Source organism: Patagioenas fasciata, chromosome 2, assembly GCF_037038585.1.
Source record: "Patagioenas fasciata isolate bPatFas1 chromosome 2, bPatFas1.hap1, whole genome shotgun sequence".
Lineage (NCBI taxonomy): Eukaryota > Metazoa > Chordata > Aves > Columbiformes > Columbidae > Patagioenas > Patagioenas fasciata.
In genome coordinates this window covers 5354518-5372053 of record NC_092521.1, presented here as the reverse complement: position 1 = coordinate 5372053, position 17536 = coordinate 5354518, and the positions used below count along the sequence as shown (strand labels likewise).

Genomic DNA, 17536 nt, shown 5'->3' with positions numbered 1-17536 from the left:
TCGTAATGGAGGTTATGAAGGTTAATTCATGAGCATGTCTAAGTGTGTTTAAATACCGTTGAAGAGCAGAGTATTGTTAAATTAATAATTCCAGAGAAAAGTCTTAGAATCATTTTAAAGAAAGGCAGCACGATTTTAGACAGGCATTGAGGGAAGAAATTGGATGCCGCTAGGCCATAACCTTCTGATACGAGCAGAGGAGGTCATTAAGATGAAAATTGCCGAAGGGATTTTTTTTAGCAATTGTAGACTCTGCCATATCAGATTGGCTTTTATTTTCATTTGCAGTGGCTACAATACTGGTTGTGGCTGCTTTGACTTGAATACTAGTGTGTGTTTTGATTTCAGCAAGTAAAAGATGTTTCACTGGGGTGAGAGAACCCATGTGTTGGCATAAAAGAATTAAAATACACCACGAGACTTACAGCCAGCACATCATTGTCAAAGCAGTGAGCTGCTCTCAGCACAAGTGAGGTAACTATGGCGAAGGAAGCATCGTATCTAAACTCAGCATTTCTCTTAAGCGGGTCTCAGCGCCACACAAAATTTGATTTTGAAACTATTATTTGGAAGAGAAAATAACTTCTAAAGGATTCCAACTTTTAATCTCACAAAGCTCCCACGAGTCATTTCCTGACACAGCCCCCTGACCCCGAATACTCTTGGTCTGCTGTCTGCAGTGAAAACAACTGTGGGGACCACTGTGAAAAAGACTTTGTATGAAGTTACAGTTATTTCTGATACACAATAGCAGCTCAAATGTGTTTCCTGAAAAACAGATCCCCTGGTTTTGTGTCCTTTTGAATTACCGCAAAGATTTTCTTATGATTTTTTTTTTTTAAACTTACCAGATTTTCACTGTCCTAGTTTTAGGAGTTGAATTTGAGGTTGTCAAATCAGATCTTTTTCAAGAAGGCTTTAGAAAGATCTTTTTAGTGTGATTTGTGCAAGACGATTCAGGCCTGAGCAAATGTGACCCCTCTGTGCCCCATTCCTGCCTAGACAAAAGCAGTCCCCTGCAGCTGTGTCCATCTTGCCCTCAAAGGATTTTTAAAATGCCACTTGACAAGCTGAATGTAGTTGAATGAATATTTTCTGTCATTACCAATTGAAATAACTCCTGCCTTCTTCTCATGACCTTCAGAGGAAGAACAGCATTCTTCCTCTTTCAGACAATTGTAAGTCTGATCGCCTTATACCAAAAAGGAAGTTTATGACATGGGAAGGATTTCCTTGTCCTTGAAGAGAGGTGATGGGTTAGATGATCTGTGTAGACATCATAGGGAACTAATTTAATAAGTCTGAAGCTCTAGTTCAAGGCTAGCTTGGGCACGGGGACGGAATTTTTAGCACGGCCTGTTGTGATACGACAAGGGGTGATGGGTTTAAACTGAAGGAGGGGAGATTTGGGCTAGACATGAGGAAGAAATTTTTTACAGTGAGGGTGGTTAAACACTGGCCCAGGTTGCCCAGAGAGGTGGTGGATGAACCATCCCTGGAGACATCCCAGGCCAGGCTGGACGGGGCTCTGAGCAACCTGAGCTGGTGAAGATGTCCCTGCTCATGGCAGGGGTGGCACTGGGTGAGCTTTGAAGGTCCCTTCCAACCCAAACTGTTCTATGATTCTATTCTGTGATTCTATGAGCTCACTATGTGATTGTGGACACACGTATTAAGGTATTTTATCAAGTCCAATTCTTTTAAGTCTCTGTGAAACCTAAACCAGGATTCTTGAGTCTCAGTAAAAATCAAACAGTTTATCCAGAGAATCCGGAACTAGGCCTACCAAGAGTTAAGCGTCAGTGGCCAAAAGGAGCTGGGGTTTTCTCAGCTGGAACATACTGCACAGAAAAAGGAAGATAAAAGGAGTACTTTGTGGTGAGGGAAACCCCGATCTCAGTTGTAGGAAACAGTTCACCCTGAGTAGGCCTTTTGTAGAAGACAAGACTTCAAATTTCAGTCTCTACACATGCTGGCAGGGAACAAATAATCACAGCTTTTTCTCCTGTTATCAGCAGTATTAGGGAAGTCCACAGCCCACCAGCATTTTATCTGATTTCTGTTTTTCAGAGAGAGGGTAAGTAATTTTACCCCAAACTTCCTCAGAGATGTCTTTGGCTGCCAAGAAGCCATCATGGCTGTAAAACTGCAGTTGGAGAGACAGCATTGCTGGACATTTCTCTTAAGCTGCTTCAAACTCAACATATAAAAACATAGTCAAAATCAGTAGCTACTTCTGAACTTCCTTGCCTCCTTTAGGATGTGCTTACATTCCAAAGAAAGAATGAAAGGCAAAGGTATGCTCTTAATTTCTGCTAAGATAAAGATAAGTCAGCTGGGGTTTTAATAGTGGGAAGGGGGTTGGTTTTATCCTCAAATTTCCCTTTTAAGTTTACATTTACTACCAACCCAGGTTAAAAACCTCGCAGTTGCCATACTCATGGCGGTTTTAGCTCAAATTGTCCATATTTTCAGTTGTCTTATTTGTGAAATGGTTGCTTCTTCCTGTTCCTTCATGGTACGTTTATGAGTTAACACAGAACTTGAAAGAAGTCCTTGTTTATTAAATCTGAAGATCAGGAGTTGCATAAAATAGAACAGAGGTAACCGCCTCCGTACATCTGGCCCAGCCTCTTACCTGTTCTGTGCACTGTGTTTGTTTGCTTTGAACAGATGGAACAAGGTAAATAAGCTACTTAAAAATAAATCCTGTGGAGCTATTGTACCTGCTTTTTTTGCACAGAAGGCGAAACGAGGAAGCAGACAGCTCAGGTCCTGAAAGCCAAGGAGTGATGGCAGTCAACACTGTTTGCCTGATAGAGAAGAAAGCAGCGCACTGATTTTTCCCATGCGATATCACAGAGGCGAGTCATGGTGAAGAGAGGTGCAGATAGACGTATTTTATTTATAAACTAGAGGAACCAAATAACATAATTACTACGAATCATATGGAAAATGCTGCTGGTACTATTCAACATGAACGGGCTGGCAGGGAAGGGAAATCCAGTTTGTTATTTTTTGTTCATCTGAACTATAAACGTTGGACTAATCTTTCAGGCAGCGTCATTTGCTAGTTTTAGTAACTTGTTAGCAGTCAGAAACAGGTGAAAAAAACCCTCCATAATTTGCATTTTCTTAATCATTCCCATCTAAGCTCTAAATGCACAGATGACATCAGGTATGGGATTTTTTCCCCCCCTCATTTCTAACTGGAAAGATGGAGATGTGCAAAAGCTTCTTGAGAAATTTGCCAGCTTCCTGCATGTATTTATTAGTTATTCTTTTGTGTCTGTACTCTTATTAGGATAATTAAACTGAGCTTTATCACATTGGTCTGCAGGTACCAGCTGAAGCAAATAAACTGAAATCCACTCTAAGCTTCTTCTCTTCTCAGCGGTGTCTTCATCCCACTGGTAGTTTGAATCCTGGTGTACGTTGCTCCACAGTTGCCACGAGCTCAAAACCAGTTGATCCTCTTTATATGCTGCTGTGTATAAGAAATATCGACATGCCTGAAGCACAACAGGATAGAAGGAAAAGTCTTGCTCTGATCTACTAACACATAAGTTAGTGGCACTAATGCTCAGAAATTCAAATGCTTGTGGAACATCCCTTTGCAGAGTTGGTAACTTCACAGAATCCCAGAATGGTTGAGGTTGGAAGGGACCTCTGGAGATCATCCAGTCCAACCCACCTGCTAAAGCAGGTTCACCAGAGCAGATCACACAGGAAGGTGTCCAGGTGGGTTTGAATGTCTCCAGAGAAGGAGACTCCACAACCTCTCTGGGCAGCCTGGTCCAGGCTCTGGCACCTCAAAGGAAAGAAGTTTCTTCTCATATTCAGATGGAATCTCCTGTGCTTCAGTCTGTACCCGTTGCCCCTTATCCTATCACTGGGCACCACTGAAGAGTCTGGTCCATCCTCTTGACACCCACCCTTGAGATATTTATAAACATTGATGAGATCTCCTCTCAGCTTCTCTTCTCCAGGCTGAACAGCCCCAGCTCTCTCAGTCTCATAGAAATGTGCTCCAGACCCCTCATCATCTTTGTAGCCCATGCCGGACTCCATCCGGTAATTCCTTGTCCTTCTTAAACCGGGGAGCCCAGAACTGGACTCAGAACTCCAGATGTGGCCTCACCAGGGCAGAGCAGAGGGGGAGGAACAACCTCCCTCGGCCTGCTGCTCACACTCCTCCTAATGCACCCCAGGTACCACTGGCCTCTTGGCCACAAGGGCACATTGTTGATTCATGGTCAACCTATTGTTCACCAGAACTCCCAGGTCCTTCTCTACTTGGGCGTAGCCTTGGTAGACAGGGAACATCTGGTTACAGAACAACAATTATTGTCTCATGCCACCATTGCGCACACCACTACCACTCGAAATCAGACCTTCCCACCCTTCTTTGCAGTTTCGTGGTCTGCATCCAGGATGTTTGCACATACAGACAGGTTCCTTCCAGTAGGACCTTGCCTGTCTATGATGTGTCACAAACAGCTGTCATATCTGTCATATTAAACACATCAATAATAATATTAGCATTTCCCTTCTCTTCCCCAGGGAATGTCATGTTTCCATCCAAGTTTTTTTACCAACTCACCTCTTGTTTTTTTCCTATTTTTCACATGAAGCTAGTGCTGGTACATGTTGCAAGAAGGGGTGGCTAGATTTGATGTTGTGAATCTAATGTGAATTTAATGCAAATCTAATGTGAATCTAACGGGATCTAATGTGATCTACTGTGATACTTAATTTGGCATTGCTGATTCCTTAGCTGTCATATGGGCCTGTAACTGCTCTGTGGCTGCTAAATTTTGGAGCTTTGCTTTTCTTTGATCTGTAAGCGCCCAGGTTTGAAACCTTCAAAGTTTTAATCAACACATACAGGATAAATGCTCCAAAGTACTCACTAGTAAATGTGTGCAGCCTTTTCCCAAGCTTGTACTTCCCTTATTCCTTCCATCTTCTGTGCTTCAATTAGTACTTTTCTTCCTCCTTCTGGAAAAAAGTGGACACTGGTGAGAGCAGGGTATTAAAACCTACAAAGAAAATAGCTGCAGAGAGAGAAGGAAGGAATATAAAAATGACTCCTGCTTACCTTTGTATGTGAAACCAATCAGTCTTTCAGTTTGGAGTAATTAACACTGGTTTTCCATCTCTGGTATTGCCTTACTACTGGGTTTTCATGTTTTACTTAACCCTGTTGAGAAATAGTCTGTGTTACATTTATGTATTATGCTTGTATTTATTCACCCTAAAGATCAGCAATGAAGGCAAAGAACTTAAATTGATAATTGAAAGTGTTTCCTAATTAAATTAGGAAATTATTAAATGGTTTGAGTGATGTTAAATGATTTAAGTAGCCTATCTAACTGTAAATAGAAAAGCCTTGCTGCAAGATTTTATTTCACTCATATTTTCCTCAACATCATATACAAAAAATCCTAGCATTGAAATCTTAGCGTTGTTTCAATGGTTTCATAAGGAGATCCAGGTTTACAGTTGTAGCATATAAGACACATATTTTTATATGTTAGCATTTTATATTGTGAGAGGCAGAGTGAAACACTTTTTGAACTCTGCTGGGCACAGGTTCAAGGGATTCGGTAGTGGTGGAGATCTGATACAATCATTAGAGGGCATATCCAGATGTCTTTATGCACTTGAACAAGTCCTGCTATGAATTATATAGTGTTGTTCATGTTTGTAAAGTGATCAGGGCACGGCTGCAATTGCTTGTAAAATTCAATACCTGCTGTGGTGGGTTTGACCTGGGCCAGCTGCCAGACCCCCACCCAGCTGCTCTCTTGCTCCCCCTCCTCAACATGATGGGGGAGGTGGAAATAAGATTAAAAAGCTCATGGGTCAAGATGAAGACAGGGAGATCGCTTAGCAATACTGTCATGGGCAAAATAGACTCAACTTGGGGAAAACCAATTTGATGTATTTATTGCCAATTAAAAATATAGCAGGATGGTAAGAAACAAAGATAAAACTTAAAAACATCTTTTCCTCTCTCCCCCCTATTTCTCAGGTTTAACTTAATTCTTCCATTCCCAATTCTTCTTCCTCCCTGCTCCCCATCTAGCATAGGGGGATGGGGAATATGGGTTGTGGTAGGTCCATAACACTTCATCCTTGCTGCTCCTTCCTCCTCATGCTCTTCCTCTGCTCCAGCGTGGTGTCCCTTCCACAGGATATGGTCCTTCACAAACTTCTCCAGTGTAGGTCCTTCTCATGGGCTGTCATTGTTCAAGAGCTGCTCCAGCGTGGGTTGTTTTAATGGAGTGCAGTCCTGCAGACTGTTTGAGCGCAGGTCCCCCATGGACAAGTCCTGCCAGAATACCTGCTCCTGTATGGGCTTCTCTCTACAGTGCCACAGCTCCTGCCAGGAGCGTGCTCTGGCATGAGATCTCCATGGGCTGCAGGTGGATCTCTGCTCCAGCTGGGTCCTTCATGGACTATGGGTGGATCTCTGCTCCAGCTGGGTCCTCCATGGGCTGCAAGTGGATTTCTGCTCCAGCTGGGTCCTCTATGGGCTGCAAGTGGATCTCTTCTTCAGATGGGTCCTCCATGGGCTCTGGGGGGACATCTGCTCCAGCTGGGCCCTTCATGGGCTATGGGCGGATCTCTGTTCCAGCTGGGTCCCCCATGGGCTGCAGGTGGATCTCTGCTCCAGCTGGGTCCTCCATGGGCTGCAGGTGGATCTCTGCTCCAGCTGGGTCCTCCATGGGCTGCAGGTGGATCTCTGCTCCAGCTGGGTCCTCCATGGGCTATGGGTGGATCTCTGCTACAGCTGGGTCCTCCATGGGCTGTAGGTGAATCTCTGCTCCAGCTGGGTCCTCCATGGGCTGGAATGGGACAACCTGCCTCACCACGGTCTTCTCCACAGGCTGCAGGGGAATCTCTGCTCCGACTCCTGGAGCACCTCTTCCCCCTCCTTCTTCACTGACCTTGGTGTCTTCAGCATTTTTTCTCTCACATTTTTCTCACTCCTTTCACTGGAAAGCTGGTTGGAGTTGGCTCAGTCTGATGCAGGGGTAGCCCTTGGACTCGTCTCACTGAGAACACCCCTGGACATGGACACCTGATACATTTGCTTTTATAAAATGTAGAAGTGGACAAAAAATGAAGCTGGAAGGGATCTCTGGAGGTCTCTAGCCCAATTCCCTGCTCAAAGCAGGACTAACATGCAAATGAGATGAAGTTATCCAGAAATGGGCATTTCACCACCTCTGTCAATTAAAGGAAGAAAACCTGTAAATGATTGCAAGAGTGGAGATTAGAGCCTAATTTGCAATTCGGACTTAGCCATTACTGTGGGTGGCTGGATGCTATGAAATCAGTACTGTGTTTGATGACAAATCAGTATTGGCATCCACACAGTTTGCAGTGGCAAGTGTTCACTAAACAGCAGTCATTGTTACAGCCACCATTAACTGCTTCCATTCTGCCTTGGGGCAGAATATGCAATGAGGGTGAGGAAAGATGGAGAGCGAATGTCCCCTAAGGCAAAGACTATGAGTTTATACTGCATTTAAGCCAAGTCTGGATCCTGATGGGTATAGGTATCACTGAAGAACAAGGACTAATGACCTCTGTAGGAGTCATTTTGAGCTCCATTGCCAAAGGTAAGGGTTGCACAGTCTGTAAAGAAAACCATGTGTAACTGAAAAAATGGATGACCTGACCCTGTTTTTTTCACAGAAACCTTGCATGCTCCCCCACTGCAAATCAGAAAATATCTTGTAACGTGACAAAGGGAAATAATGATTCATTGGGTATTTCGATCAAGCTTTTGAGTGGTGCTACAAAGTGAAAGCAACATTAGCAAATGTTAAGCTCTGAAATCAGAGGATACCTATAAACCATCCTAAGGAGTGAGGACAGGATGCCTGGCTGAGACCAAGCACTTCCTGGCATGGGAAACAGGATGAATAGGTGAAGGAGAAGATCTGGGCTACAAAACTCATGGGAAAACCATGAAGAGCTGGCCCTGCTTTTTCTGCCTGGAACATAACGGGAATGTAGGAGTCAGTAGCTGTGGTTTATGTGCCGGCAATCTCTGAATCCTCATCTCACCTACTCCCTGTTCCTTGCTGGCAGCTGGAGGGGTAAGCACAGCTTTTCAGAGCTCTGCCATGGACTGCAGAGGCATCCATGGGTGTTTTGTTATCAGAGAGCATGTGTCTGGAGCTGGATTTGCTGTCTGAAATGAGACCTGTAGTGAATGATAATAATGACAAAATATTGCTTGATAATATAAGTGAGATGCAGTTAGAACTAATACAAAAGCAAGGCTGCTAATTCTGCATATTTATGCAACCACTTTTCTGGAGGATGTAGCTGTTATATTTAAGTTCTGATATGTATTTTAACTTAGCTGAACTGAACAACATCTGTACTCAGAGAATAAAACCAAAACAAGCCCATGTTGCTTGGCTGTTGGTTCTGAAAGCTCTTTGGAGAAAATACTGTGTCATAGGTCTATAGCATCAATGGTGTTTCAAGCCCCCCTGGGGTATTCAGATATTAGGAAAATAAATCAGAGTACAACAATATTAGTCCTGAGGACTCAATACTTGGCTCAGTGCTGCATTACAGATTCCTCTTAGTGCCAAAGCTTTCGTGCTGTTAATGTTTAAGGTTTGCTTTTTGGCTGAGCTGAAAAACAAAAGGCTTGGCTGTTGTTATTTCACGAGATTTAGACAGGTTCAGATCACCTGGAAACTAAGTTTGAGGGTTGCTTTCTCCCAAACAAAATTTGCTGCCTTTAAAAATATGTTAATTTTGAAATAAATGCAGTATTTATCACATATTGTAAAGATACACTGTAGCACCACACCCTGTAGCACTTTTCTCAGCGCTGCTTTATTAACAGCTTCTTTGATTTCTTCCCAGTTAACTCAGATCAGTCTTATTGCAGTAATTCTAAAGATTCCATATTAAGATTCAGGTTTTGCTCCACATCAAGAGACTAAAAGTTTCTGCACAGGACATAAATGAATTACTTTCTTTGCTTTGAAATCTTTATCATAATTACATGATTTGCAGGGGTAATCATGTGTGTCATTATGAAGAAGTGATCATATCTTGTTCAAGTCAGTCAGCGCTCTACTGGTGCTGCAATATATTGGCAGCAAATTGCTGTAGGAAAGCTTCTATGAAAAATCTTGTTAAATCCAGGGAAAAACCGAGGGAAATATGAATCAAATAACAGACTTGGCAGGAAAATCTGTTCATGGATTCATTTATTAACTCTACTAGCATGGAGTTAAACACACAATGCTGCTTTCCTTTCTTAAAACAATAGCCAAGGATAAATAGGAAAGATACAAGAAATTTTGTTGAACCAACATTTACTAGGAGCGCATGCTCTGGTCATTAAAGACACATGGATTCTATCATCATATGATCAACTTTTTGACCTATAAGCAGCTTGCATTGCCTGAAGAAAGGCCTGAAAGGGAATGCCTCACGTAGTTGTGCCAAACTACACATTCCTGGCATGCTTTAAAAATTACCTCTCTTTTACTGCAATATGGGACAGTGTGGAATGATTTAGTTCACCATTTATATTGATGTCACTCTCAGCCATGTTTGGGGAAGGGGCCACAATGCAATCTGCTCAAAGATGTAAAGCAGCTTTCTTTAAAAGCAGTGGCAGAACTTTAACAAAGAAATACCAGAAAGCAATGAGTTGTTGTTGCCGTGCAGTTATCTGCATGCCTTGGATCAGTGCCCTGCTCTGTAGGATTAAAGAGAAGAAAAGCAGTTCATAGTTATGTGCTTAAGTATTTTCAAGTTCCTTACACTGATGTATACAAGATGTTATTACCACATGGAGAGAAACGGCTCCTACCCTGAGGCACTTACAGTCTAAGGTTGCAACGCAATGAAGAGTTGTGTGGGCTTACTCTGAAACTGAGGGCTGAAAGCTTAATTTTAGAAAGGATGCAGCAAGTGAACTTTTCAATACATAACACGTGGATGAGAACAAAAGTGGTTTAAGTCTTTGGTCTGCATAACCTGAAAACTCCAAAATTCTGTCTCTTTTAGCCAGGACTTTAAAATAAACACTGGCCTCTGTGGAAGAACTAATAAATTTGTTTCCAACTCTAGCTCAGGCTGTATTTATTTTTAGTTTTTAATACAAATGTACTTAATACAAGCTCTGAAAATTCTCTGTATTTTTATATTGCATAATTTACCCTCAGGATGCTAACAGTTTTGGTGACAATATTAAAGAAGTTATGAGCAGTGTTTTCTGATTCACTGCTTCTCTTGAAGCTTTCTCAACTCACACGACAAACTATTTTTCCAGTCTAAAACTCAATAATTGCCTTTGCATTCACAACAACTCTTGGTAAGTTAGAAAACTCTCTTTTTGGACAATCCCCATGAGGACTCCTGTAACATATTACAGAAGCACTTGCCAGCTGACACTGTGTGTGCTCTACAAACACAGAAAACCAAGAGCCACCTTCAGAAAGATCATCTTATGCTGAGAAGACCAGAGTTGTCAACAGTTTGCACTTCCTGACACTTAAAAATTGGACAGAAGGTTAATCTTTGTGGATTATGAACCTACTTTTATAATTTTCAGTCATTGCCATTTTGTCAGGTTACGTTACTTCACCAAATTGAAATGTTGTATTTTGGCGGATTTCTCCACTAGAAGATTTGAGGTAAATCAACGCCGTAAAATTCTCCAAACACCAAAAAAAATCAATTGAAATAAGGAAAGACAGCATTAGATTCAGCTATGCCAGAAAAACAAAACAAAACAAACAAAACAAAAGCAAGCCAACCAACCAAACAAAAAAACACCTAAATTGCTCTAAAAAGTATGTCTTAAAATAACTTTGATGGATAATTTGCATGTGGAGATGAAGTATTCTCTCTGCTTTTCAACTAACTGGACACCCTCCAGAAAACTGAAAGGAGGGATAATCAAGAAGTATAAAAACCAAGACAGCGGGGACATGCTGTCAATTAAGTTTTCCAACCCCAAATTTGGCAATTCCTTTTTTTTTTTTTTTTTTAAATATTAGGAAAAGTGCAACACAGAAAACAAGCACAGGCTATTGAGTGGTGTTCGTACTGCTGCGAGTTTTATTTATAGAGCCAGCTGTGCAGAATCCCCCTTTGGCCGTGTGGCAGCACAGCATAACTGCTTTCATGATCGAAGTTGCCTCATGATATCCTCATGCAAATCAGGGATTTTGAAGCAGTAAACGGAAGTTAATTATTTACGAGAAGTTATGTTCTGTCCAGTTTCAGTCATACGTGATATAGCGACATGTGCCTAATTGGTATATTGAACGTGTCAGGCAATATCTAAATGTAGTTATTTTATAGTGATACAGAAATACACCTAAAATACATGATATATTTAGCCATGCAAATGGTTGAACTTTGTTCTCTGTCTGCTGCACTTTTAAATCTCTAAGGCCCCTTGGATGCAAATAAGACAATATAGGCCTAATTAATTATAGACTAAAAGACAAATGTTGTTTAGAAGAGTCCTTTGGTGGTCTCTAGTCCAACCCTTTGCTCAAAGCAGCGATAACTTTAAAGTCAGATCCGGCTGCTCTGCTCCTCATCCAGCCAAATTTCAAAAATCTCTGAAGAAGGAGATTACGCTACCTCTAAACCTGATGGTTCAGAGTTTTCAACCACCTTGTGGTCCACCTATCTAGTCTGTATCTTCCTAGCTTGGCTACAAGGATGGGAGACTGTGTCACGCCTTGTGAGAAGGTAAATGACATCCGTTTCTCCCCGCTCCTCCACAGGGTTGGCATGCAGGTCAGTAGGGTGTGATTGCCCTCAGTGAACCTATGCTCACCACTTCCAGACACCTTCTGTGTTTAGAAATGATTTTCTTGAGCTCTTGGCTCCACAATGTTGCACTGCCTGCTAGAGAACGGGAAGCATCAGCATGAAATGCTATCAAGGTAGAATGGCCTCACATTATACATAACTATACTGGCTCATGTCCATGGGTTCTCTTCTTTTCAGGTTTACATTAAGCTGCTATAAAGGATACTCGCTGTACACTGTTCTTCTTGATGCATTTTTTATCTGGGGTTAAACCCAGATAAAAATATAACTGTTTGGTATTCTGTCTGGATCCAAAGCTGGATTAATCTTCTTCAACAGCCTTGTAATGTGAATATTTAAAAATGAACAACCTTATCATATTTAAACAGTTAGCAAGCTTAGAGAAGATTGGGTTTTATATAACTAAGTTCATTTTATTTATATATGCTGGTTTTTTCATACAGTGAGTGATGTAAGGGCAACTACAAAAAGATCAAAAGGGAAAGTGTTTGGCTTTTAATGTCTTTCACTAAGCTAACATTAAATACTGGTGAAGTTTACTATATGGTACTTTCGTTGAGCTATGAACTGCTGATAGGTCTTTTCCAAACACAGTGGAGCATCTCAAGAGATTCTTCAGATTCCAGTGGCAAAACCAAGTTTACTTTATTATAAAAAAAAAAAAAAAGGCAGTTCATAGTTGTGAATTATTACATCTGTGCTTATGTACTTCAAAGTTTCTTAAATTGACATGTACAATAAATTATTACACAAAAACTGTTTGACCTGAAATTTTTCTGACTATCTTTGCTCACTAATTGACCTTTCCTCTCTCATTTCACCACTTCAGTAATTCTGAATCTGCACTTCTTTTCCAGCACTGCAGTAAAAAGAAATGTGGTACGAAGTCTTAACGCTACTATAAAAGCAGCTGCAAAATCTCTTTGGCTGCCTGAAAGTGTGCCAGATGGAAGTATAATAAATGTCATATTAAGTAAGTCAGATTTGAGGGACATGTTATGCATCCCGCCTATATAAATGCTAAAACTGAGCCTCGAGTGACTAGATTCAGGAATAAGCTCTTCTGTAGCCTCAGGAATATCTCACAATATCTACAATGCAAAGTGTTGCTAATATTCAGAGCACTCACATTGGTCTGGTTCTTTGCCAAGACCTGACAGCTTAATGTTGGTACATTTCTCTAGATGCAGGGGCTGTGATAAAGTTTAGCTCCTTTTTTTTTGACCCACCCAGGACTTTCAACAGATTTATTTTTTCTCAGAAAAATAAAACTACAGCCTATCAGAAATATAAAGACTATGAGGAATAAGTGTTGCATTAACACCCAAAGCTATTTCCTTGGGCCTCAGTTATCCCATCACAAAACAATTATTTGTGTTATATTGAAAGGTGATTGACTGTACAACTGGCTGAGGATTTTCCTCCTGTGGAGACAACAAATCCCATCTGGTGGTAGGTTGTAAGAACCGGTCCTTTGCTAGTGCTTTTCTGTAATGTTAGTGAAATATGTCTATGTTAAGTCTCTGAGATGCACAAAATAACCAGTTTTAAGCTTTCTAAAAATAATTTTTATCCCAGAAAAGAACTTACTTTATAAATAAAGGCCTATCAAAAATTATTATAAAATTTGGAAATCTAAGTTGGAATGGAAACTGATATAATTCATGGCATAGATGTCCTCTGAGAACAAAACAATAGACTAAAGTATTTCAACTATATTTATGTATTATTAAAGAGGTACATGCTAAATTACAGTTAATGTTGCAAAAAAAAATTGTCTTCTGTTATACCATAAACAATGAGCACAAACCAGACAAGCCAAGTAAAAAAGAAAGAAGATGCAAATGGAACCGTTAATAGACACAAAGATCCATGAACTGTCCTCCTTCCCCTTTAAAACATTTATGCTGGACCTGGTGACCTCTTACAGAATAATATTGGAGTCAGAATCATTGTACTCAGTTGGACAATAAACAATTCTCATAGTAGGTTTTTGTAGCACTATTAAGAAAGGGAATAAATGTCTGAGACACCAAGAAAGGAATTTTAAGACTGTGCAGGACTCTAGTTTGAAAAACATGTTTCAATTTGCATAGTCAGTTACCAAGTGGTTGCTTGGTTGCTTATATCAGTGTAAATTTAGAAAGTGTCTTTTTCTGCAATGAAATACATGTATCTGCCAATAAAGATCTTTCTCTGCAGATTCAGAGAATTCTCCTGCTTCATGATTTTGGAAGCAGGAATATAAAATGAGAAATGCTGAAGTTGCAGAGAATACGTTACACTGTCTTCCTTGAGTTTTGTTCAAAACAAATCCTTCCCCCTGTGAATGACCTTGTTGATAAGAGCTCATCTTAGAGACAAAGGGTTCAAAATCTTGAGGTATGGTGGTATTTCATGAACTTCTAAACTGCAAAGATACATATTAGAGCATCATACTTCATGCTGTACTCCCTGTCTTCTCTTTGGCTAGAGCACACAGTTCTTACCAGACAGAATAAATACTTCTTATCTATGCAATCTCACTTAGCATAGACACAAAAATGTATATTCCTGTAAGCCATGCAGTGGAAGGAAGCAGTGATGAGTTTCAGTTCTCACCTAAAGATACTGCTGTGCAATAACCTTCATCATAAGCGAAAGAGAGGATATTGAACTCAGCAATGTATCAATAAACCTGCACAATACCTATGATGTCTATATTCAGTTTCAAAAGGAAATTCCTGCAGTCCTTATACACATGACAATGAAACTCTGCAAGTATTCATGTATGAAGTCCTGAGATAGACTGCGTATAGTTCTCAGCGCTATTGGAAAAGTTATATCAATAAACATCAGCACCAAAAGAATATGTCAAATAATCACAATATTTTGAAACTCCCTAAGTCACTCAGATCCTTTACAGCTTACAGTCCTGGAGCTTCTTGAGGGCAAATTCCTTTCTCCTTACTAATTCCTTAAACAATTGAAAGTTTGCTCTCCTCAAATTCAGGGTCCTGACTCTGCTCTTCACCTGGCCCATATCCCTGAAGACTGAGATGTTCATAATATAGGTGTCTATAACTCAACAAGTCACTCTGAGCTCCCTTCAGGGTTGATGGAGAGCAACTCAACTGTTACCGTGCAGTCTACAGCATGATTGCCATTCACAGTTCCTAATTTACAGCACTAATTTGAAAGAGGTCAGGGAAGAAGTTTAGAGATGATTTTGGAAGGCTGTATTATTATCACCCATGAGATTTCAAGAGTGGCCTTGTTAAAGCTTGAGCCAGCTCAAGGCTTCTCATCTACCTGGGTAGGTTATATTTTATAAGCAAGATGGCATCAGAGAAACACATGACTTGTACAATTATTTTCTCCTCTTAAGAGAGGCAGTCTGGCTAAAATATAAAATATGACCTTGGAAGGTCCGTTTCAATCCCAACTATTCTGTGATTCTATTTGGAAGCTGAAGCAGATTTCTATGTCAAGGGAATTGTTAATTATTCAGATAAAGCCCTCAGGTCTGATAAAACCTTACTCATGTTCAGGATATGTCAAGATCAGCAGTTTTTTTCTGCATATAGCTCTAAGGAGCTGAGAACCACAGCAGATAGTTAACAAACAAACAAACATTTATTGTATTTGTGACCTCACAAAAAGAAAACACATGATAGAGGCCAGCATTGCTTCCTCAGCCAATAAATTTTCTTAGGAAAAGATTGATTCAACTACATGAATTTTTTTGTAGCACAGAGGGATTATTCTCTACGTGAGTTATTTTGTCTCTTATCAGTGACCCCATAGCAGGTTTCCTACCCCCAGAGTTCTTAAAATTGTATCAGATTCACATTAGTACCTTTCATCTTGTAGTTCTGTTTCGATAATAAGTTCAGCGTATTATTGCTTCGAGGGCTGCATTAATTATGAACAGGAATCATCCAGTATTTATCATTGCAGATAGCAGAGAAATTGGAAACTAATAATGATATAGATTAATTAACTACAGGGTGGCCTGGATTGCTTAATAGCCTCGCTCCATTTGTAATTTTCTTTTAATGTGGTCAAATGCTAGGTCATAGTCATAGATCAATGAACGTAAGGACTGTCATTTTGGAAGTAATAACCCTAACAAAACCGTACAGGGTTACAGTGGATAACCCACTAAACATTACACCCTTTTTGAATGATTCTTGTATCGGTCTTTCTCTGTTTTAATTAGGTGGAGAAATCAGTTAGAAATAGCAAATTGACTTCCCACTGCATATTCAGCAATAGTAAAACTTATTTTCGGTGTTCATAATTCAAAAAGAACATTGGGAAAATTTTGAAAAGGTTAAGAAAAGATGCACAAAAGTGACTAGGAAAAAGAAAATTAAAAGTATGAGTTCTATAAACTCTAAAAAATAAATTGGAATTACTTATCTTGAACTCTGCAAGGAGAAATCTTTTAGTAGTAAAGATTCTGTTCAAGCGGCAGGCAAACCATAACATGAGCCAGTGGCAAAAAGCTAAGCTGAACAGTTAAACGGAAAGTGAGACGCCAAACTTTTAACAGCGACAGTAATTCCTACTGCAGGAACTCCTGGCATTACCCAGGAGTTACAAATTTAATACAGGAATCACTCCAATTCTATGGATGGGCTAAACAAATGAAACAAGATGATTTTAACAATCCCTTAAAGTTCATCTATGAGGCTACAATCATCTGTCACTTTGAAGAAGTGATCTCTGAACTTCCAGGTTTTCAAGAGTTTCCTTCTTGTAGTCAGTGCTATATAAACATACTTTCCTATATTCTGCATTTGTGATTTCCTCTAAGTAAGTTATTTGAGAACACCAGAAGCCATATAGTCCTGAGCTTTACCACCACAAGAATGCATAAAATCCCCATGAAGATCACACCTCATGTTTCTGACGTTCTTCGTACTTTTTGCAGAAGTCTCTACTGAACCCCGGACTGAAAACAGACTCGTGAAAGCCTGAAGCCATTTATATTGTGATTTTTTTTCTTTTTTTAATAACGTGAACCCTAGCCCACAGAAAAAGTTCGTGGCTGCCATGAAACTATGTCTCATACCTTCAGTTTCAGAGAAACTGCCGTCTACAGTCTCAGGTCCCAGGGGAAAACACATTCCTCTCAGTGAAAAATCTACACAGAGCCAATACATACAGAGTGACTCATTGTCTGTTTAGATTAAACAGCTCAAAAACAAATCCAGGAGTCCCCTGTGTTGTTTCTTTGCTGTGCAGGCAGCTCCCACAGAGAAAAGCACCACACAGTCTGCAACCAGCTCTGTGCTTACAGTTCACTGAAACTATGACCCGTGACAAAAATAAGACTCTTTATTTAGTTGCAATGACATACTGTCACCTGCTGTGTCACCTGCTGAGTCACCTGCAGCAAACAGGAGGGAACGGCACCGCTTATCAAAGCACCAGGTCATGACTTCACCCACCTCTGAGGGCAGCCCCGAGGCACCTCAGCTCCTCCGGGTCAACGGCCCCACCGGGAAACCAGCCCGCTTCTGAACGGGATTAAAATAAACTCCCCTTGAGGTCGGGAAGCGGTTCTACCAGTAAAGGTAAGAGATGATGTGAGGAGGGAGGAGAGAGAGAAAAGAGATGGACAACGGGGCAAACGGTACCTCACCCTCCGCGTCCCGCCCACCAACGTCCTGCCACTCTTATTGGTCGTTTTCCTCAGAGC

General features: G+C 40.7%; 1 long non-coding RNA gene across 1 annotated transcript; it reads right to left on the bottom strand.

Annotated features, from left to right (window-relative positions):
- Window positions 1-2891: 2891 nt before the first annotated feature.
- Window positions 2892-17452, bottom strand: LOC136098963 (uncharacterized). Its single transcript, XR_010651008.2, has 4 exons — window positions 17286-17452; window positions 5102-5203; window positions 4914-5001; window positions 2892-3487 (listed from the first exon to the last, which is right to left on the bottom strand). It is a non-coding gene; the product is annotated as an uncharacterized lncRNA (long non-coding RNA).
- Window positions 17453-17536: the final 84 nt, after the last annotated feature.